Below are 22,024 nucleotides of genomic sequence, written 5' to 3' on the forward strand. Positions count from 1 at the left end.
GCCGTACAGATCTTGTAAGTAGTTATAGTTTTGCGTCTGAATTTTTGCTTGTTTTCTATTCGATTTGTTGTACATTCGGTTTTTCGTAAGTTTTTAAGTTCGTGTTTATTTTTAAAAGACGAATTTGAAGCCGTACCAGGAGTGTTAATTACCAGGACCTTGTAAACAAATTAAACAATTCCAGAAATTGCCTCAATCTAGGAGTCATGCCATAAGGACGTAAATTTTGATCATCTCACATAGATCATTTTAGAATATTTGAGATTTATTTTAGATCATTTTAGATCATTTTAGATTTATTTTAGGTCATTTTAGGTCATTCCTTGTTTTAGTAACTACGGGTCGTAAGCATTTCATTAGTGCCATTATGTTTACTTGAACCCGCTTTTTGTCCAATTGTGGTATAAAAGTTTCATGAGCTCATTCTGCACAGATATTAAAAAGGAAGCATACAGTATCGATCCTAGGACTGACCACTTTATGATAGAGAACATCGCCAATTTGCTCACTAATTATGACTGGAAGGAGTTAAGTTTTCACCGGCAACGAGCGAAAGAATGTCAAGTAATTAAATAGTAATTGAGTCAGCACGCATTCGTGTTATTTTGCAACTGAGCTGGAGTTGAAGCCCACGTGCTCCTGTTAAATTAAAAAAAAAATGTGATTTTCCTTTTTGGTTTTTTGTTTTCTTGTTTGTTTGTTTTTTGTTGTTGTTGTTGTTGTTGTTGTTGTTTCTAAAAGCCAGGGGCACACTTGGCGATTTTATACGCCGATCGCCGCGATCGGCGTATAAAATCGCCGATATCTGGCATGTCAAATAATTATCGTCAATTAAATTCGCCGGCATTCGCCAAGTGTGCCCGTTCCCGCGATTTTCCACGTTTATTGCTGCGAATCGCCAGTGAAGCCAACCCAAGAGGTTGGGCGATTTTATCACATGAGTTTTCAAAACTGTCACATCGCCGCGATCAGCGAAAAAAAATTGCTAGGTGTGTCCACATCAATCGGCGTCGAAAATCGCTTGCAATTTTCGCTGGCGACCAAATTCGCCGCGATCGGCGTATAAAATATATAGCCAAGTGTGTCGCTGGATTTAGACTATTCTCTAGGCGGCCATGATATAGCTGCAATCTGTAGGGACGTAAATTAATGTCGTTTCAATTTTCGGGAGTTTGAAGTAATACATCAAAAAAGAGTGCGAGTTTTTTATTAGGGATTCCAAACACCAAGAAACGGATGAAAGCACGACGCCGGAGGCAGAGTGCTTTTATTGTTTCGAGGTTATTGGAACCCCTGAGGAAAAACGAAGCACGAGTTTTTGAGCTGGCTTCTCAAAGTAGTGTCAGAATTTAGTGGAATTATTTCCGAAGAATAGGTAATTCGAAAGCGTGCTCAATAGGCTATTGTTTGTTTCTTATTCGTGGTAAATGAAATGAATATTTAATGTGCGGCAAGGGGGCGAGTTTTTTGGTAGATTAACATTGAGGCGCGTGATGGAGTATGAGTCCGGATCAGAACGATTTCGCGTTCCCAAAACTTCTTTTCAAGAAAATGTTCTAGCGAATGAAGCCGTTCTAGCTTCAACTAAGTATAAAAACAAGTGGGCTGTGAGCATTTTTGCCGAATGGCAGAGGTTAAGAAAGGTTAAAGTTCCGGTATTAGATAGTGGTGGTCTCTTCAAGGACTACGATTTTCTATGAGCGCAGATATTGCGGGAATGGACGCTCTGTCGCTGAACTATCGGTTTGTCAAACTCGTTATGGAGGTTGCTAAAAAGTCCGGTGGAAAGAATAATATGTTGCTCTATTGTTGTTGAAAGTAATGATTGAAGCGGCAAATATACTGAACTTAGTATTAAGACTGATTAAAATTAGAATTTCTTGATCAGTGTCTTGATCATTTTTTTTTAACTAATCGAATGTGTCTTGCTCGATATGTTCATACATGTACCTGACCCAATTGGTGCAAGCTGATTGGGTCATTAGCACATGAATAATTCATGTGTTTGAGAAGTACTATTTCAAAAACGAGTTTGAGGGTCTCAGCAGGTTTCCAAACGCGTTTGGAAACCTGATGAAACCCGAAGCAAGAGCCGTTTTAAAAGGACTTCTTCGCCCTAGATTTTCGCTTTAACTTTAAAACAGAAGTGGCTAGAAAATGTATGTTAATTTGCACAGAGTTTTTGTCCGCAATTGGCTGGCTACTGTCAAAAAGAAAGCTGTATACCTGCGTTACGTCATAAGCAGCAAAAAATACGCCCTCAAGGAATTCCAAAAAAGAGTTTCTCGGAAAATATCGAAGAAAACGTGCAAACCTGACAGCCCCGCACAAGGTTACAAAAGTGTTCGTTATGAAGGCAATTTTAAAGACGACAAGAGCACGCCAAATTGTTGATTTTAATATATCGATTTTTCTTCAATGTATCTGTTTTTTTTGTTTCTTGTGTTTGTTAGTGCTGTTGTAGTTGTAGTTGTTGTTGTTGTTGTTGTTGTTTTTTATTGATAAGTACCAGACAAAAATAATTTTATCATTCGAAAAACCTTCGTTGTTTGGGCTAATGAGATAAGCTATACAAAATTGTCTGTATTATCTATCATTTCGAAATGTCGTTTACGTGAGTTTTCAATTTTATTCTCATAATTTGAAAGCAAAATTTTGTGCCAATAGTATTTCAGTTCCTAATCAGAACCTCGGACAGCTTAGCTTGAAATTACCTTTGAACTTACAACAGGTGGTTTTGTCCAGTTTGATTAATAAACGTGATTTATATAACCTTACCTTACTTGTTTTGCTTCGCCCCAATTTGTCACACTAAGGTTAAGTTATTTTGACTTCATTTCTTCTGATAAAGACGCCCTGTGTGATATTTGTTTTAATATTCAATCGAAATATGTTCTCGCTGGGTGACTGTTCTTGTCATAGCTGTACAGTAAACCTTAAAGTGTATTGACTATCCGTTGTCTTTTCGTCCGTCTTTACTTTCATCAGTTTAGTGTACTCAACTTTCTACGCTCAGGAGAAAGTCAGCTATGGCCCTTTTGAAAATCAGAAAATTTCCTTGTGATCAAACCTGACCTCTCAAAAAAGACATTTATATACATCGGTCTTAGTTTTGCATGGAAACTGCATCAATAAACATTTAGGGACACCCACCTAATAGCTAGTTTAACTGAATATTTTTTCGCAAAGAGTTTTCAACCCCCTCAAATTGGGATTTAATTGAGAAAAAAAATACTAGGGTTATGTTTAGCGAAGGGTCACCTCAAATTTTTGCCACGCTAAAAGGAAAATCCATTTTGTTGTTAGGGTGTTAAATACCGTGTCAACACTATTAAAAAAGGGCACCTAACATTTCGGAAAGCCAACAGCAACTCTAAAACTTCTTTGTTTAGGATTTCGTCCCTAAAACTATCGGCCATTTTATTAGATTTTTAGCTCAAAAATCCAAACAGACAAAACAATCCTATATCAACTTACACTTATTGGCCTTTCAAAACTCCAGGAAACATTTTATAAAATTAATCTTGAGAATGATGATTATTCCAGAAAGTGATGCAGGCATACTCGGAAAAAAGAAATCCGAGTGCTCCTATCAGGAGTCGAACCTAAGACCTTCCGATTACTAGTTCGGATGCTCTACCACTGAGCTACAGGAGACTCGTGGGAGCTAAGGCCATTAAACTAGGTTCAATGGCCTTAGCTCCCACGAGTCTCCTGTAGCTCAGCGGTAGAGCATCCGAACTAGTAATCGGAGGGTCTTAGGTTCGACTCCTGATAGGAGCACTCGGATTTCTTTTTTCCGAGTATGCCTGCGTCACTTTCTGGAATAATCATCATTCTCATTCATTCACCAGGCTGGAAATATACCATCACATTTCTTTCATAAAATTAATCTTGTTTTAATGCTCTCGTTGGGTGACCCTGAACATCGAGTTGCAAACGTTCTGCCACACGCTCACAACACGTGCGTATTCTGTACATCATATAAGAAAGTAAATTCTGATTGGTTCTTCGGGTTGTGCAGGACCTGACCAACTCAGACTATAGAGCTCATTCCGCTCCCTTATTTTGTCTTCTGATTGTATTAGATATTTTTTTTAAGTAAATTCTTTTCCACGTCACTAAATTTATGTTCTGCTATCAAAATTAGTTATTATCTCCGATGCTTCTTGATCTATTTGTAACTAGTCAAGAACATAATTGATTTTATAATAATTTAATGGAAAATTACCACTTTCACTTTCCCCTGTGTCGGAAGGTTTCAAAGCTAAGAAAAAACTCAATGCTGCCTTGAGTACTTGTTTGCCAAGGATAACAAAAGACATATCGTAGTTATTATACTTGCCAATCTACACAGTGTTGCTCAAACATCGTATAAATAAAATGCCTCTATTAGATATTACAAATTTACGCGGTTTCTTTGCCGAGTGAGTCTATAATGTGTTAGTTTCCCATATTAACACAACAGATGTTTATTTGCAATAAGGAAATGGAATCCAAGATTGTGCCATATCTTTGATAATTTTAGGTCAAATATATAATGTGATTAAGAAAACGTTATCTCATATCCAGAAACACAAATGGTAGTAAAGCTAACAAGGCTGTGTTAAAGAAAATGGACGAACGCAACAGAATTCTTTGCAAAATGAGGACTTTTTTTCAGCAGTTGCAAGAATTGTGAGTACATATCGAATGGTAAGAATTTCTTGAGCATTTTTATTTTATTTTCATTCCGTTTTGCGGTGCTAAACCTTGCGCTGCAGCTTTTGTCGAGCGATCTTTTTTTACCCTTAAGGTTATTCCCTTAGAATGAAAGTAATATTTGATTCCAATATTTTCCTAACTTTAAAAATGGTCTTGTGGTAGCAGAAATTATATAGATAAAACAGAGTTGAGAATAAAATTACGCATATATTTTATGAAGTATAAGCAGCAATTAAAAATAACTTTTTTGATAAGGAACTACAATGTTAATCGGCATTGACCCTAAACAATATCTTTAGTCCCCAAATGGTGGGCAAACTCGTTTTCCTGAGAATGACTCATTTTTCTGTGGAAAATTCTTTTTTTCAAAAAAAAAAAAAAATGATAATAATAGATAAATAGGGTAATAGCAATGAATGACATGTTTTCAGCGTGCAAGCGCGAAAGTCATCCGGAGAAGGACTCTTTGCGATTACATTGGCGGACGTTTCGATAACCTGAACGAAGGTCGTTATCAGGTTCAAGCATAGCCAGAAATACTATACAACATGGCTGCCAACTAATTAGCATGCGTAAAGGACACATACACGGATTAAAAATGGCGGCAGATCATAAAGAGAATGAGGGGGAAATTATAAACTATTGCATTTTTTGGCCTTGTCGTCGAAAATGCAACTTTCCCCAGCTCAAAAATCGATAAAGCAGTGATCGAACAGCACTTCAATCGAAGGAAAGGCCAGGATAAAATCATTCTAGGCAGTGCCTTTTTTGATCGAAATATACTCATAAATGAACACAACATCCTCTTTCTAACCTCTTAAAGTAGTGTTGACCTTCATGCCTTCCTTCGTCTGATGAAGGAAAATAGTTTCTGCGATACATTTAATTTCCCTAGCTTCCTATTCAAAAGACGTGATGTTAAGCTACCAAAACGAATGTTTTTGTCCCCCCAAAAAACGTCCAGTAAGGTAGTGCCTTTTCAACCGAGAAGTAGGATTTTTGTGAATTTCGAATTTCCTTTTATTCTACGTTCAGTACCATTTCTACTTCATAAAAAAGGACCTTTCTTTGATGCTGGTAGATTCCTTAAAAATTCAGTGGCACTCACATCTTTTAAAGCCCTTAAAAATGCCCCACATCTGGCCGCCATTTTAAATCTGCATCTACCGCGATAAAAGGCGCTTGCCGTTTAGGATTTTTGGTTATGGTAAACTGTAGAGCTTCAGTAGATGGTATTAGTGGCTTTGGTCATTGACCTGATTGTAGGCGATTGAGACGGTATTTGTCGTTTTTCAGCTAAGACGTGATGTTATTGGCTATAAAATTACAAGAAATGATTATTCCTTTTCGATTCGTCAGTTTCGATTCGTCTATTTTAAATGTAAAGTCCGTTGGCCTATTATAGGTAAAATTAGTCGGTTTGTATAGTGTTTGCCTGTTTTGTTGATGTTGGCACCGTGGTCTCAACTACCCACCCTCGCCCGAGTTATCCTGGGCGAGCAAGCCTTTTACTTATTGTGCAAATTGTTTTTCAACCGTCTAAGTTTGTCTTGGGTGGCCGAGACAACTCGCCCCCACCCGGCACAAAATGAAAATATCTATTTGTGCTCCAGTTTCGGGTTTAGAATCGCACATTTATTTCAAGAATTTAAATTCATATCATATATTCCTACAGTGAATTAATAAAGGAATTAAAATCAAACTAAAACATACACCGCTTTTCAAAAGATCCATTGCAACCCCAAGCTGCCGACTCAGCTCTATGGCCCCTGAAGCTGATTGGGACTCTTCGAATTCGTGGGTCCATTTTGTAAATTTGGTCCATATCGACCCCAATAAAAATGTTTTCAGCCCCGCCAAAAAGCTGATTTCGCCCACAGTGGAAAATATGTCATGATGGGCACCTTGATGCGTATAGGTTCTTATTGAATTCAATCACTGTGTTTTAGGACTTACAACTTTATGATGCGGAACATCGCCAAATCGTTCTCTAAAGATGGCTGGAAGCAAACGAATGAAGTTTTCACCGGCAACGATCAAAAGAATATTAGTAAGTAGTGCATGAGACAGCGTACTTTTGCATTATTTTGCAACTGAGCTGGATTTGAAGCCCACGCGCTCCTGCTAAATTAAAAATACGGGTTTTCTTTTCTTTCTTTTTTTTTTTTTTTTTGTTGTTGTTCCGTAGACTATTCTCTTGGCGGCCATTATATAGCAGCAGTCTACAGGGACGTCAAAGAATGTCATTTCTATTTTCCGGAGTTTGAAGAAAGATCACCATTCAGGAGTCTTGTCAAGGCAGAGACAAAGGAAAACTAGTTAGTTCCCGCTGGTCGATGGAGTCTGGATAAGAGCATACGTTACTCCCAGAGATCGTTGAGAGCGCTCTCCCTGAACGCGCATGTCAAGTCTTTTAAGTGGGAAGCTTTCAACGAAAAATTCCTTAAACTGTGCAATTCTTAGTTTGATTTTCACTAGTCTTGGCGATTTTACTGATATAGAAACTGATATCACAAAGTTTACCAATCTATAGTATCAATGCGAAGAGACAATGTTTTTAGTAAAACGTTTTACAAAAGGAAGGTGTGAATGAGATGCACCTGGTATTAAATAATTTGTATCTTAACAAATGGTTAAATTTGTAACACTTTTATTTGAGAGTATGACTATCTGTCGTGGGTCGTGGGTCGTGGGTAGAGGTCGTGGGTATGGGTCGTGGGTAAAAGTCGTGGGTAAAAGAAATATTAAGTAAATAAATTAAATCAACTAAAATAAATAACTTATTTTTAACAATTAACTACTCATATGTATAAAAAAAAAAGAAAGACACACTTTGGTAGTTCTCACATAGACGTCAAACGCGAAATAGCCTGTTTTCACGTAGAACCGGCAGACGCGAAAATGGCGGGAAAATTGTGGTCACGTGGTAATTTTTGCCGTTCGCGTTTATACACGTATACGAGATGCTAAATCTCTCTTATAAAATTTAGTTTACCCAGACATCTTTCATCTACCTCTTTCACAACGACAACCAGCAGGAATCCCTACACATTATGAATTAGCCGCCCCTTGTGTTCTCAGCAAGCTAGGTCGGGGGGAAGTTGGCATTCTGGTCATTCACCTTATAGGTATGAACTGATCGAATTGCTTTCCAAAGTCAGGAAGTGTCACGGCTGCGGTGTGGAGTTTTCTGAAAAGTTCCGACAACCTCCTTATAATTTTGTTGTGAAACACGTAGACCGTAGACTCGTAAGGAGGAATGAGCGGACAGACCAGTTTCACTATAGCGCTGATTTCAGTAAAAATTATTATCATTTGGACAGTAATCATACAGCGCGTTTTCTTAATCCAGTGTTTGACGGCAATGTTTATCTTTCCATGGCGACATATCAAACCCTTGATGCTAGACAGTATCATGTCATCAGCACTTCCAACGTGAACGTAGTTTTGGTTTGATTTGTTTTAATTGAACTACCAAGATGGGCTATCGTTAATGTTTTGTAATCGCTTGAATAGAATTAAATATACGAGCTATACAAGTTAATCAAAGGTTTCTTTTTGCAAACAGGACAAGCTAGATTTTGTCACGCTAATTCCTTAACCTGTCAATTCACCTGTTGTCCACATTATACGTTTGACTACTTCAATAAAGTAATCTGCGCATTTGCGTATAAATGCCCCCTTCCGCAGTGCCAAGTTACTATATACTTCTCTAACTCGAATAAAAGATGATGGGCTTGAGGAGTTCATGAATAGATTACTGTATTAAATCTATTTTTGATTTGTTCGGGAAGGCCTTTATAATAGACTGGTCTGGTCGGAAAAGAGTCGTAATGGTCACGCAACGACGTCACGCTAGGTTGTCACGCCAGGCGGGACAATGCTAACCCTAACCCTAACCCTAAGCTAAATTAAGCTAACCGGAGTGCTATTTAGGCTAACCGGGGTGCTTTTTAGGCTAACCTGAGCCTACTTCATGTAATGTTAAGGAAATGTCCAAGGGCAGTTTGAGGTATGGAAACAAGCGTTTACCGGGACAACATGTTACATAAACAATAAATGAAGGGGAGGCCTACATAAACAAAGAATCAAATTTCAGAATTGGCCGAAAGGGACGGGAGGGTAAGCTGAATCGATTACGAGGGGATAGACTTGAGCCCGCGATGATTGAGGGATAGGTGCAGTTGTCAGCGAAGTTGCACACACTTTACGAAGGTTTTAAATTATTTATTTTAATTATTTTAATTTTTTTACCCACGACTTTTGCCCAGGTTTTTTTAAGTTAGTTATTTTGGTTGATTTATTTTATTTATTTAATATATATATTTAGCCAAGCCTAAAAGCGGAGCTCCAATTTTTTTGATAGCATTTATAGAAATCTGCTTATCGTATGGACGTAGTTCCTCATCCTTTCTAAAGTTATATATATTTTTAAAGCATATGCAGCAAACTCCCCATCAACAATGTAATTCCAGGAGCCCATGATCATCGGGTCCTGGTAATACAGAGAGCACAATTATTTAAGGCTGATTTTTTGTAACAGAGGGCATTTTTTCTTTTTTCATTTTTTCCTTTTACCGAGCAAGGGTTGGTGATTGGTTGATCTTTGCGCTTGTACCACAATCCCGTCCCCAGAGCCCACGCGCGTTTTTGAATGGGAATGAAATTCCTAGGAAAATATATAATCCTTAAATAACAAGGATTGGAACCAGGTTTGTGGGCCCGCGAGAATTGGCACCCCTACCAAACCCATGTTTTCGCGAAAAGCGCTGGGCTCTGAAATCTGGTTTGCAGTCCTTGTTATCTATAGTCTTCTTCGCAGCCGTTATAAGGGTCGTCACGCAACGCTCCTCCCCACGGAGCGTAGCATGAAGACACTTATAACGGCTGCGAAGGAGACTATGTTATCTAAGGTCTTCCGACTCCTGATCCTGGACTCCTAGTACCCAGATTCTTCATTTAAAAAATGGCGGCTATCACGTTCGCAGAGCCCGCATTACCCTTATCCAGCGGAACGGGCGCTGGATAAGGGTAACGCGGGCTCTGAGTACGAGCGAGGAGGCGATGCTAGTCTTTGTTTCGTTCTATAGATTTGGATCAAACAAGATAAAAGTAGCAGTGTTCAGACATCTTCCTGTATCAGGATGGTGGACAAAAAAGAAAGGATCTTTTTAATTTCTGCATAAGTTTTCAGGTTTGGAAGCATCAAATTTTGCCTATGCCTCGTGTTATTTTTCCTGCGCGACTGTGTGGAAGTGTTCCGTTTTGACAGCAGATTTGAAGAAAACTTTTAGTGTGATAAGCTTAAATGTCAAAAGTAGAAGGGGTTTTGCTGTGTCGGTGGAAGGCAAAAGGTCCGACAGCTCCGTCAATCAAGGAGGTAAGATAACTTCAAATCTTTATGTATGCATACACACCTTTAAACTGTTTGTAGTGTTGTTTTTTTCTGACAAGGGAGCAATTTTCTAAAAGAAATCTTTAATCAAGATAATATTAAAATTGCAAGCTAATACGGACAATAGTAGGCCAGTGTTGTTATATGAATTCATTTGGTCTACTAATACTAGGAGATCGTTCCAAACTGGTACACCGTGGAGCAATTGAACAACGAGTCATTATAAGTTATAGGGATTTACAAAATATTTAAAATTTCATCTTTTTCTAGTCAAATTGAGTGATTTTTTTTATGTTTAGGTTCTGTTTGAGGGAGATGCACATTGGAGATGTTTGAATACAGGAGAAATATTTCAAGTCAAATTAGCTTTGTGCCATAATTTTTTATATTTTCTTACTGCACTTGTAGCTCATTAATTCAATAAATTAGATTGAAAAGCTCATTTTTAAAAATTTCTGTTATTCCCAGGTTGATAGCTATTCTTGTGTGCTTATTTTGGTTTTTGTATAAACTCAAACTAAATGGTCAGTTCCATGCAACTGATATTGATTTACAAGAGAGTAAAGATGTCTTTCTTGCTCTTAACTTAATCTAAGAATGCAGTATAATTTTTCCCATTTGTTTCGGTGGGATAGGAAAACATGAACCTTTCATAACTTCCTGTCAATCACATTAGTTCCATTGTTTTGAGAGTGCAAAGTGATACTGTTTTGTTCAGAGAAACCACAGCAGTAACTGGCTGCCTCTTATTCTTGATATTGTAAAGTCAAAACAACAATCACTTGTGAATGCCTTTTGCTACTTTGTATTTATGGAAACTAGTTATAATCAAAACTGGATCAGAGAGTGCGTTTGATAACCTTGATCCTAGCGTAGGTTCTCTCCTTTGCCAATTTGGTGATGATGTCATCTGCCCCTGCAAAATCTACAGGGGTTGCCAGATATACACATGTATGTCCCAATATCCTTTCATTCATGGCAATCAACTTTAGTTCTCCCACACAATCTCAACTTCAGTCTGTGTAAGGAGTGTGTTCTTTCTATGTTGAATGCAATAAATGTCGTAAGTCTAATTATTCAATGGAAAAAAAATTTTTTTCAGTCCCTAGTCATTTGTACCTGATTTTAAATTGAGTTAGTAAATTGTTTGACTTAGAATCAAGTAACAATTGTGTATAAATCCTCAACTGTCGCTGTCAAAATCGTTACCAAAAAAAATCCATCAGGCAGTTATGGGAGCCGGTTATCCCCAGCAGTTTTTCTACACTTTGCTACACGAGAGTTAACTTGGAGTACAGTTGGAGATAACACAACAATTAAGGGGTAATGAAATTTTGTGTTGTGCGGTACTGACTATACAACTGAGAAATCAGAGAATTATCCTTGGAGTGTAAATTTCTGTGTGGGAAGGAAACCACTTAAATTTTGCATTACCCTAGTGAGGAGATTAATTTTGGTCCATCAGTGATCAAAAAATCCTGGGGTCATAGGTTTTAATCAGTCAAACAGTTTTTCTTTACCTTTCATGGACCACATTATCTTACTGAGGCAATACTGAAAAGAAAACTAAGCGGTTTCGTTCCACCACAAAAATTTACACTGCAGATTTTATTCTCTGGTTTCTCAATTAAGGAACAGGCCTTGCTCCAACCCATTAACCTTTTATCCTTACAAGCAAAATCTCAATTTAAGAAGTCATTATACTGCTAAACACTACACTACTGCAGCCTCATCACTCCAGTTTATGGATAGCACCTCATCTGAGAAGTCCCATTCATTTTTACACAGCAAAATACCCAAAATGTATCATAACATTAATTTTAATAAGCATTCTCTCAAAAATATTCCTTACTTTAATTTTCATCGTCCTTTTTTTCCGAAAGAAAAAAATAGAAGGAACAAGAGTGCCTAAAGAGAGTTGAGTGCATGTACAGCAATAGTACTCTTCTGAATTCACAAAATGATGAACAACATATACTTTGCTTGAAATATAATTTGCAAATTAAAAGCATTGTATCACTTTATTCTCCAAAACAATCAGTGGATTAAAGTATTTTCATATAAATTAAGATTTTACATAAACCCTGGACAGAATGGAAAGGAAAAGTAATATTATTTAGTGTTTTTCCTTATGTTACTGAAAAAGTTATACCAGACTATGTGATAAGGTGTAGAAAACTGTAGCACTGGTTACTGCATGTCACAAAACCCATGAAAATCAACAGTTATTATTGGATAATCAAAAGTAAGTAAAAGAAAACAATTTACTTGGTATATTAACATTTTTACAATAATGTTATGTGACAATCACTTCAGTGGAAGTACTGTACCAATTTTTTTCTAACTTCCTAGTGAAAATGAATTTTGTTAAAAAAAATTGGAGGCAAAAAACTGACTGAAGCAAATCCAAGAGAATTTTACAGCGGTTACCAATAACACGCGACCTACGGCATTCAAAAGCGTCGGATAAAGTTGCGCTTTGGTGGACGTCAATCAAACAAAAGCCGTTGAAATTATTTTGAATTCTGACAAGATTGCAAGGTAACCCGGCAAGAAACTAAGAATTTTACCTCGCTAAGAGAAGGTAAACTTTATTTAAATTGATTCTCGAGCCAGATCAAGCGCAAATAAAAGGTATTTTTGAATTAAAAATTTCAATTTTCACTGCACGTGATAATTTACTCACTTGCACGCATCGCTGATTTATTATCAGGTGTAGCGATTTCAAATGTTTCATAAAAAAAAACTGCTTCGTCTAAACAATGCCCATTTTTTTTTTTAGATAATCTGGCTTGGAAATCATCTTTCATAAAGTTTACCATCCGTCAGCGGATAAAACTGTCAATTTCTTGGTTCTGTTACCTTGAAATGGTCTAAGAATTCAAAATAATTTCAACGGCTTTTCTATGATTGACGTCTACCAAAATGCAACTTTATCGGAGTCTTTTGAAGGCGATAGGTTGCGTGTTATTGGTAACCGCTGTAACAACTATTTGTTCTTCAAGAATTGGGAGTGCTGAAAAACATTGAGAGTTCAAATAACTGAGATTGCACTGTAAAAATAAATAACTGTACATATTTCATAATTCATTACCCACTACCAAGTTTTAAATTTTTCTTTCAATTAAAAGAGATGGCTGATAAGAAGTTTGACCTTGTATCTGTTAAATCACAGTCTTCAAAAGAAGCCAGGGTCTGGTTGCATTAAACATGGCCTGAATATCAGTCATCTCCTCTCTAGATGATTGGTGAGAGATGGGAAACAGCTGATATTCAGGCTTTGTAAAAAATATATATATTTAACTAAAGGCAAGGTGAGGTTTTGTCTTACAGACAGTGCAACAAACTCAACCGGGGCCACCGATAAAACCGACACTTTTTTCTACCAAAGCCAGAGTCCTTTGTTGTAAACATGACCTATGATTGGCTGATTAATGTTGGGTGGCCCCAGTTGAGTTCGTTGCACTGTAAAGTATACAGAGAATGCCCCTTGTTCAGCATATTTCTGTAGCCTCCATCAATTGAATAGTTATAAGAATGATTGAGTGACAGTGCTGACTGTTGCTTTTAAACGTGCAGCTATTGTAGGCCCAGACATCCACTGGTCAATCTCTGTTGTACACAACATGCTAGAGCAATAGCCCTGCCTGGCCAACTAATTAAAATCTTTACTGCTAAAGAAAAATTTTATATGCTCAGCGAGTGCCCATTCAATTTGGTTCGTGCCATCACATCAACATTTATCAAAAGGTAAACAATTTAATACACAACTGGATCTATCCCTTGATGGGAAAAATGCACAAAAACTTTCACACAAGAATGGACATTTACAAGTTTATGAACTGCCTCAACAAGAACGTCCATTAACAAAGTGATTCATGAGGCAAACTGTGTTTTCATCACATCTGTCATGATCTGTGATGGTAAATAAAAAGCTTACATCAATTTATTTTTTGCTTCAGCTAAAACACAAGATCTAAACCTACCAGTAAAGGTTACACCCTCTGTGCATGGCTTTTGTGCCCAGGCAGTGGCAAATCTTAAAACACTCCTAAGTGAGGGTTCATAATTTAAGCAGATGGGGGCCTATGATGATTTTTAAATTTTTCCCTAAGTTCACGTTTTGGATAATGCTACTGTTTGATGAGGTCAGGTTAACGAGATGCCGAATTGTCCAATTTGCAAGTCTGATTACCGCATCAGGATTCATCGAGCACACGAAAGCAGTGACTGGGGGGAAGCTGGCTGGAAAGGACTAATCCTGCAGGTGGCTGAGATGCCATTACCGATGGCGGTTCTATAAAATGGAATATTTTCAAAGATTTCATGACAAATCAGACCAAGAAATTTAGAAGACAACTGTGGCTAGCTCACTATGAAATTACGAAGAAAAAGAATAAAAAGAAATGCATGGAGGGTTGCTCATGACATAGTGTTGCACAATGATGATGCACCTGTTGTCAGATTACATAAGGGAATTTGTAACAGAGGGGGAGGAGGAGGCAGGTTTCTTTTTTCAACAGGACCCAGCTAATCATGATTACTTGAAGGCATCTGAAAGTTCAAAAAAACTTGACCTGGCTATAATTATTATTTTGCAAAAATTTGTGGCTAGAGTTATACATGGAATTTGTCAAAGACACCTGCGAGGTTAAGAAAGAGCAGCAGTGTGCTTCATGTGAAAATGGTTGGCTGGCTCCATGATGGGCAGAATTCCATGCCCTTTCCTGGATAAAGAGAAGTTAAGGTACAAATTAAAATGTCTTTGAATCTCCGGCTACTTCTTTAGATGGAACAGCATGACCAGTACTGTTAATGACTTTATGCCTAATTCCTTCAATGGAGGAAAGCTGAACACAGCGACAGAAATTACAGTCTTTTCTTCTACCTTAGTTTGTGGTTTCTGAGGAGCTAGTGAAAATATACCTAGACCATTCAAAACATCTCCATTTTTCCAAAGATTTGCGAAGTCAAGCAACCATTGAGAAGCGATGAAACAGAGAATGAGGATAACAATTGGGAAGAGTTACTACTATCTGAAGGGTTAAAATCTCTTTTTTTTTAACACTCTTGAAAAAACACTCCCTTCCATACAAGAAAAAAATTGAAAAAATGAAAAGATTGTGCTAAATTAACCAGTCATCTACAAGAAGCAAAGGGGACAGACATTAGCGACAATGAAAGTCCCAGGCCAGCGTCTTTTACAAGCTAACAAACCCATATCTGATGATAATGATAAAAAAAGGTGGAGACGACACTGTTGTTGTGGGTGAAACATGGTGCAGTGAAACTGAGGGGATGCTGAGTGAGAATGATGATAGTGAGTGTGAATACCATTGCCGGCAAATAAAAAGTGCAGCACTAGAATTGGACACACTGCAGTCAGTAATTATTGGTAAATCGCTTAACCTTAAATAGTATAGAAAAGTGCTTAGAACTTAACAATATTGTTAGTTGTTAACTGGAAGGGGTATTTTGCAGAATGCTGAACGCCGAATGTCGCATAATTTCTTTCGCCACCCATAACAGCTTATAGAGCTGGCTATCAAACTATATCAAGAATTTTGAAATTAAATGAATTCTCGAATTTTTTACCACCTCTAATTGTGAGCATCCGAATCACCTTTTAAAGGCTGCAAGTCAAGTGAATTTTGTTTTTCACCAATTTAATTTGCTCCTCAGTTTCCGGTACACCCAAAGTGCAAAAAAAAAAAAAACATGTCTGCGTTCTGTGATATTAAATTGCAGTGAAAAGTTACAGAACATTTACGAAATACGATTAAAGAAATGTGAAGTGATCATATAAAAATCACTTGGAGAAAAAATATTTCAAAAGAAAAAATTTGCGACATGTATTTGTTCCTTATATGTTAAACTAGCTTCTGTCCAAAATTGAAGGTAAACAAACAAATTCCATTTGAGTTTTAGCAAGTCCCCCCTTCAAGTGAAAAAACTGATTCAAGAAAACAGCGCTAAAAATTCGACAATTCATTTTATTTCAAAATTCTTGGTATAGTTTAATAAGCCGGTTCTATAAGCTTTAATTAATTTGATGTTTGGGTTAGGTATCCACAGTTTAAACCGGACGCTCTACATCGCTTGGACGCGAGACACCTATTAAGCAACGAACAAAGTTATGAAGGTCTAAGCACATTTCTTTTCTGTTTAGGGCTAATTAACAATTATTCCAAGAGCGCGCGTTGGATATGAGATGATAGATAGCCCCAAGTTGGCTATAATCATCTCATATCCAACAAACACGAGTGGAATAATTGTTTTATTAAAAACAATCAAGAAATATTGCTATATTTTGCTGATTTTGCTTTGCAAGAACAATATTATTAGAAGGCAATTTAATGGTCGCTATTTTTCGGGCATCGTATAATGGCTCATATACCATGGCCGCTAAGCCAATCAGATCGCTCGAATTGCATGATACAATGATTCAGTTTTTAATAACACTGATTATTATTATTCCACTTGCGCTTGTTGGATATGAGATGATTATAGCCAACTCGGCGCTACGCGCCTCGTTGGCTATCTATCGTCTCATGTCCAACGCACGCTCGTGGAGTAACAATTATACAGACGGTTAGCTTTAATTTGTTGTTATGGCAGCCATTGCATTAAAGGACTTCTATAGATTCAACATTCGGTGTTCTGCAAAATACCCCTGCCGCTTGAAAATTAAACCTTAATTTTACTCCGCCTCATGCAAATAAAAATACTATCTGCTATACAATAAGGTACATTAAGGTGTAGTAAGTAAGGTATCCTCTTGAAACCCGAGAAACCATTTCAGCAGAACTGACATTCTTAAAGCTTCATGGATGTGAGTGGGGGGTACAAAAAAATATCAAAATATTATGTACACTGTACAGGAAAATATTCAGGACGGGATTGGCTATTTATCGAGTTTTGATAGTTTTCTTCACGCTCAAAGTATTATTTTGTTGTTATTATTTTAAAGATGATTGAGGCGAACTGTCACTGTCTTAGGCAAATTTTGTTGATCAACCATAAACCTCAGAGAAAAAGGCTACACTAACCATGAAACAGACTTCAAATATACATGTATCCTGGAGTAATAAATGAAAAAAAAACAAACTGTGATAATTCATAACAATCAGAACAGAGATAAACTAAACGACGACCTTCAAAAATTTGCACAAACAAGCGGACAAATTTTGCGTACTTTTGATGTTATGATGAAAATGAGGTCACACTTAAATGACTAATTTTACATTCGCTTTTAACGTCCTTTGAAAATACATATCCTATCCTTTAAAGTATTTGTGTTTGTTCTCTGTGAAGATTGTCAGAAATAAATGCAAAAATTAGAAATATATGTGAGAAAATCTTGTCAGTAGCTTATGCTAGCTAACGATAAAAAAAGTGTTACGAGACGTTTGTTTCACTGACTATTTTACCTGAGAATCAAATTTCCTTACATGAAGCAAAAAGGAATGAGATTAGAAATAAAACTCCAGGGGAAATAACGAACATGGACCGAAAAATGAGCTCAAGAGACTTTTCTGAAGTTAGCAGTAGCTTAAGTTAAACATGTTGCAGTGTGAACACTGCAAAAAAATAACTTGCAAAAGTCGACAGCAAAGTTTTGTCAACAAAATCACATATAAGACTTAAGCTTGAATATACTCGCCTCTTTGGAAATAACCAGTCCTTTTATTCCATTGCTGATTTTTTCGTTCGTTTTACAACGTTAAATGAGCAAAAAGTTTCACTTCAAGAGGAAAAATCCAACGTTTCTTCGAGGACTGATCAGATCCGCTGTTTATAATGTGCCGCCTCTAGAACAGTCTTTTTTCGCCGCTATTCGCCTTGCTCTTTTTTCCGCTGTTGGAAAGCAAAATTGGACCAGATTAGAAAATAAAACGCCAAGGGATCGAACTAATGAACATGAACCGAAAAAAAATGAGCTAAAAGGACAACTCTGAAGTTAGCAGTATTAACTGCGTATCAACACAGCAAGTAATCAATTTATTGCAAAACAGCCGCAAACGAGCAAAGTTTGGTCTACAAAATAACAAGAATATACATGTACTTGCCTCTTCTGAGAATAGCCAGTCCTTTTATTCCATTGTTGATTTTTTCGTTCGTTTTACAGCGTTAAGTGAGCGAAACTTTTCACTTCAAGAATGAAGAGGAAAAATCCAACTTGATCGGAGTAAAATGATTCACTTCACGATCGGCGACGCTAAAAGCAGGAACGGTGGAACGGCGGAATGGTGGAAAATCACTACAAATCCTAAAGCATGGAACGGCGGAAATCACCCCCAAATAAGCTGTAACCTTGAACCTAACCCTTACCCGTTCCGTGTTCTTGGATTTGGGGTGATTTCCTGCCTTTTGCACCGTTCCAGTTTTTAGGGTTGCCCCTTCAAGACTCACGGCGCCTGCTGTTTATGATCAATGCCCCCTTCATGTAAATTCCCGCCGCGCGTAGTCTTACTCTTTCTCCCGCTGTTGAAAGGTAAAATTTGGAGGAGATCTGAGGAGATTAAAAAATAAAACTCCAAGGGAAATTTTGAACATGGACCGAAAAAAGAAATGAGCTCAAAAGACTGCTCTGAGGTTAGCAATATTAAGCACAAGTTTAAATTACACGGCGTGTGAACACTGCAAGAAAACAAGATCTTGCACGATAGCAATCCAGCAAAGTTTTGTCAACAAAATCACATGTACTCGCCTCTTCTGAGAATAATCAGTCTTTTTATTCCATTGTTGATTTTTGTCGTTTGTTTTACAACGTTAAGTGAACGAAACGTTTCACTTCTGGGGGAAAAGTCCAACGTTTCGTAGCGCCGGATCGGAGTAAAATGGTTTCAATTCAAGATTCTGATGACGTGCCAGTCAATTTGTTTTCTCCACGGCTAGACGTCTTGCTGTTTCTCCCGCTGTCGGTCACATAAATTGACTTTGTATTTTGTCGTCTTTAAAATTATGTTTTGCTTTTCGTTTTCTAAAACGCAGTTGGCGATGCAACTTCTCGCCGAAATACAAGAAAAACGCGGATTGCCACACAGGTTGACTGTGGCATTTCACAATGGCTTACATAGAGGGCGGAAGGACGTACGGACGGACGTACGCCGGACGGACAGTGACGTCATAACCAAACCAAAATTTCTCGCATTCACGGGTTACCAAATTCTCTTAGCTATGGGGCTCCGCTGCGCGCGCCTGCGGCGCGCGCGAGAGCTCCGCTAATATTTTTTTTACCCACGACATTTACCCACGGCCCACGACCTCTACCCACGACCCACGACCCACGAGAGATAGTCATACTCTTTATTTGATGAAATTGAACTGAATATATTATTTGTTTGATAAATCGATGACATTGTCTCCCCCTCCTTGGGTTACATCGTGTACATTGTGGTAAGTGTTACAAAACGTTTAGTAAAAGATCTCATTGGTGTATCACTGACTCGGGGATGATTTCATTAAAACTAGCTTGCAGTGTTTATCAAAACATTCTCACTTGTTGTGCAATTTGGTACGCAGGGACATTCATATTCTCTTTCGCAAAGATTGCTTATTTATAGTATCAATGCGAACAGATAATATATTTTTTGTAAAACGTTTTACAAAAGGAAGGCATGAATGAGATGCACCTGGAATTAAATAAATTATATCGTAACAAATGATAAAATTTGTGACACTTTTAAGTCTACTCTCTTCCCGTTGATCATGAGGATGGATGGGCAATCGAAGCAATTCCAGGAATGTCCCACAGAAAAAAAAATGGCACCAGAAAGGTGTGTAAGAGTGATTAATTCTACAAAGGTCACCCACAGGCAGCCCAAGCTCACTATCAGAGAACCGTTGAATTATAAGGATTTGTATGGGAATACAACGGATTTGTGTAAAATGGTAGAAAATAACAGTGTTTTGTCAATAAAGTCAACTTACTCTGTTTTTTCTTGTATTCTTTGTCATTTACCAGCTTTTCAAGCCGATTCGGAGCGATTACGGCGAGTTAGCGTCATTCGGGTTTCTACTGTTAAGTGTAACGAAAGGCCAAACAGTATTTCAGCCATGTCCGAAACACGAAACGGAATAAATCCGTTGAAATCATCCATGGTGTCCCAATTCCTTCATAGGATCAAAGCAGAGGTAAATAGCTTTCCTTCCATCGCATTTCCGACTCGATTGAAGCCGTATCACGTTTGCTAGAAAGATTTTCTTTCAAGTCGGCTCGCTTCTGAAATTTCGAAAGACCCGCGGCCAGAACGCCATGGACACATTAAACGCTCGGACAGCACGCTGGGTAACAAAAGTTCCTTGGCACGGGGTTGCAAGTTAAATGAAACGGCGGACTCAATAATCCATTTAACAAATTTATTGTTTTTCAACTCGCGATAGTTACGATAGCTCGCACGTGTTGTTCGTTTAAGAAGGTTCAGAGCACGGAATTTCTTGGGCTGCTGGATTATTGAGTCCGCCGTTTCTGTAGAAGTTAACTTGCAAGCTAAAATAACCGTGAGCTAGCCGCACAAATGAAATAAACTAATACTTTCAGGTCATGCCGGTTCTCGTTGTCAGTAAGACCTGCAAAGACGACGACGACCGCAACAAAGAAATTCAGAAAATAATAGTTTTAATTAGTAAACCACTGGCTCAGCACGTGCGTTATAAGCTTCGGTACATTTGTTTGTCGTCCTCTGCAAACAATTACGGACGTGCAATCACCACATTCAACGTTTTATGGAGAACGATGATGATTTATTTTCCTTTCTCTTTCGGAACTTTAAAGTCGCCCTTACGACGTTAGCTCCTGGATAGTTCGGCCATATTACACAAACTAAATGAGTAGAAATTACATCGCAAATTTATTCTGAAAACGCGAGTGTAATTTTTAAATTCCGTTTTTGTTGACGACGTCGTCGTAATCACAGTTAAAGAAACTGGTATTTTCAAATTTCCTGGTAAAAGGACAACCTCCTGAGGTAGTACAAAAGTTAATTTTGATTGGTCGATGGAGACAATGGTTTATCGACGGTCTTGACAAAAAGGACACGAGGGGACCCCGGGAACAAATCTGTTTGCCTGTGGACAACTGGCCGCAGTTTCCCCCGTGCCAAGGAACTTTTGTTACCCAGCGTGCTGTCCGAGCGGTTAATGTGTCCTTGGCGTTCTGGCCGCGGGTCTTTCGAAATTTCAGAAGCGAGCCGACTTGAAAGAAAATCTTTCTAGCAAACGTGTTACGGCTTCAATCGAGACGGAAATGCGATGGAAGGAAAGCTATTTACCTCTGCTTTGATCTATGAGGGAATTGGGACACCAGGGATGATTTCAACGGATTTATTCCGTTTCGTGTTTCGGACATGGCTGAAATACTGTTTGGCCTTTCGTTACACTTAACAGTAGAAACCCGAATGACGCTAACTCGCCGAAATCGCTCCGAATCGGCTTGAAAAGCTGGTAAATGACAAAGAATACAAGAAAAAACAGGGTTAGTTGATTTTATTGACAAAACACTGTTATTTTCTACCATTTTACACAAATCCGTTGTATTCCCATACAAATCCTTATAACTCAACGGTTCTCTGATAGTGAGCTTGGGCTGCCTGTGGGTCACCAAGTCGATTGACTGCTGTGAAATCAATTATGAACAACAGGGAAAAATGTCTCTGATACTTACAAACGCGATACGGATGTGCGTGAAAACACATGTTCTGGTAGATGTTCAATTAGGTTGTTGCTGAGGTCCCTGCAAATAAAATGAAATTTTATTTTATGGGAGAGAGAAAATCAGAAGCGTAAGAAAGGTTATGAATATTAACGAAAAGATATTACCAGTTAGTGTCGTTATTGCAATTTAGGGGGAGGGGATGAAGCACTTTTGTAGAAACTTCGTTACTCTCTCTTGGTAAAATCCAACAAAGCTGAAAGCTGACATTT

General features: G+C 37.9%; 1 long non-coding RNA gene across 1 annotated transcript; it reads left to right on the forward strand.

Moving 5' to 3' along the window:
* Positions 1-9,926: 9,926 nt before the first annotated feature.
* Positions 9,927-10,541, forward strand: LOC146461361 (uncharacterized). Its single transcript, XR_014857420.1, has 2 exons — positions 9,927-10,084; positions 10,399-10,541. It is a non-coding gene; the product is annotated as an uncharacterized LOC146461361 (long non-coding RNA).
* The last annotated feature ends 11,483 nt before the right edge of the window (positions 10,542-22,024 follow it).

This window comes from Pavona decussata, unplaced genomic scaffold, assembly GCF_977016875.1.
Source record: "Pavona decussata unplaced genomic scaffold, jaPavDecu1.1 SCAFFOLD_199, whole genome shotgun sequence".
Taxonomy (NCBI): domain Eukaryota; kingdom Metazoa; phylum Cnidaria; class Anthozoa; order Scleractinia; family Agariciidae; genus Pavona; species Pavona decussata.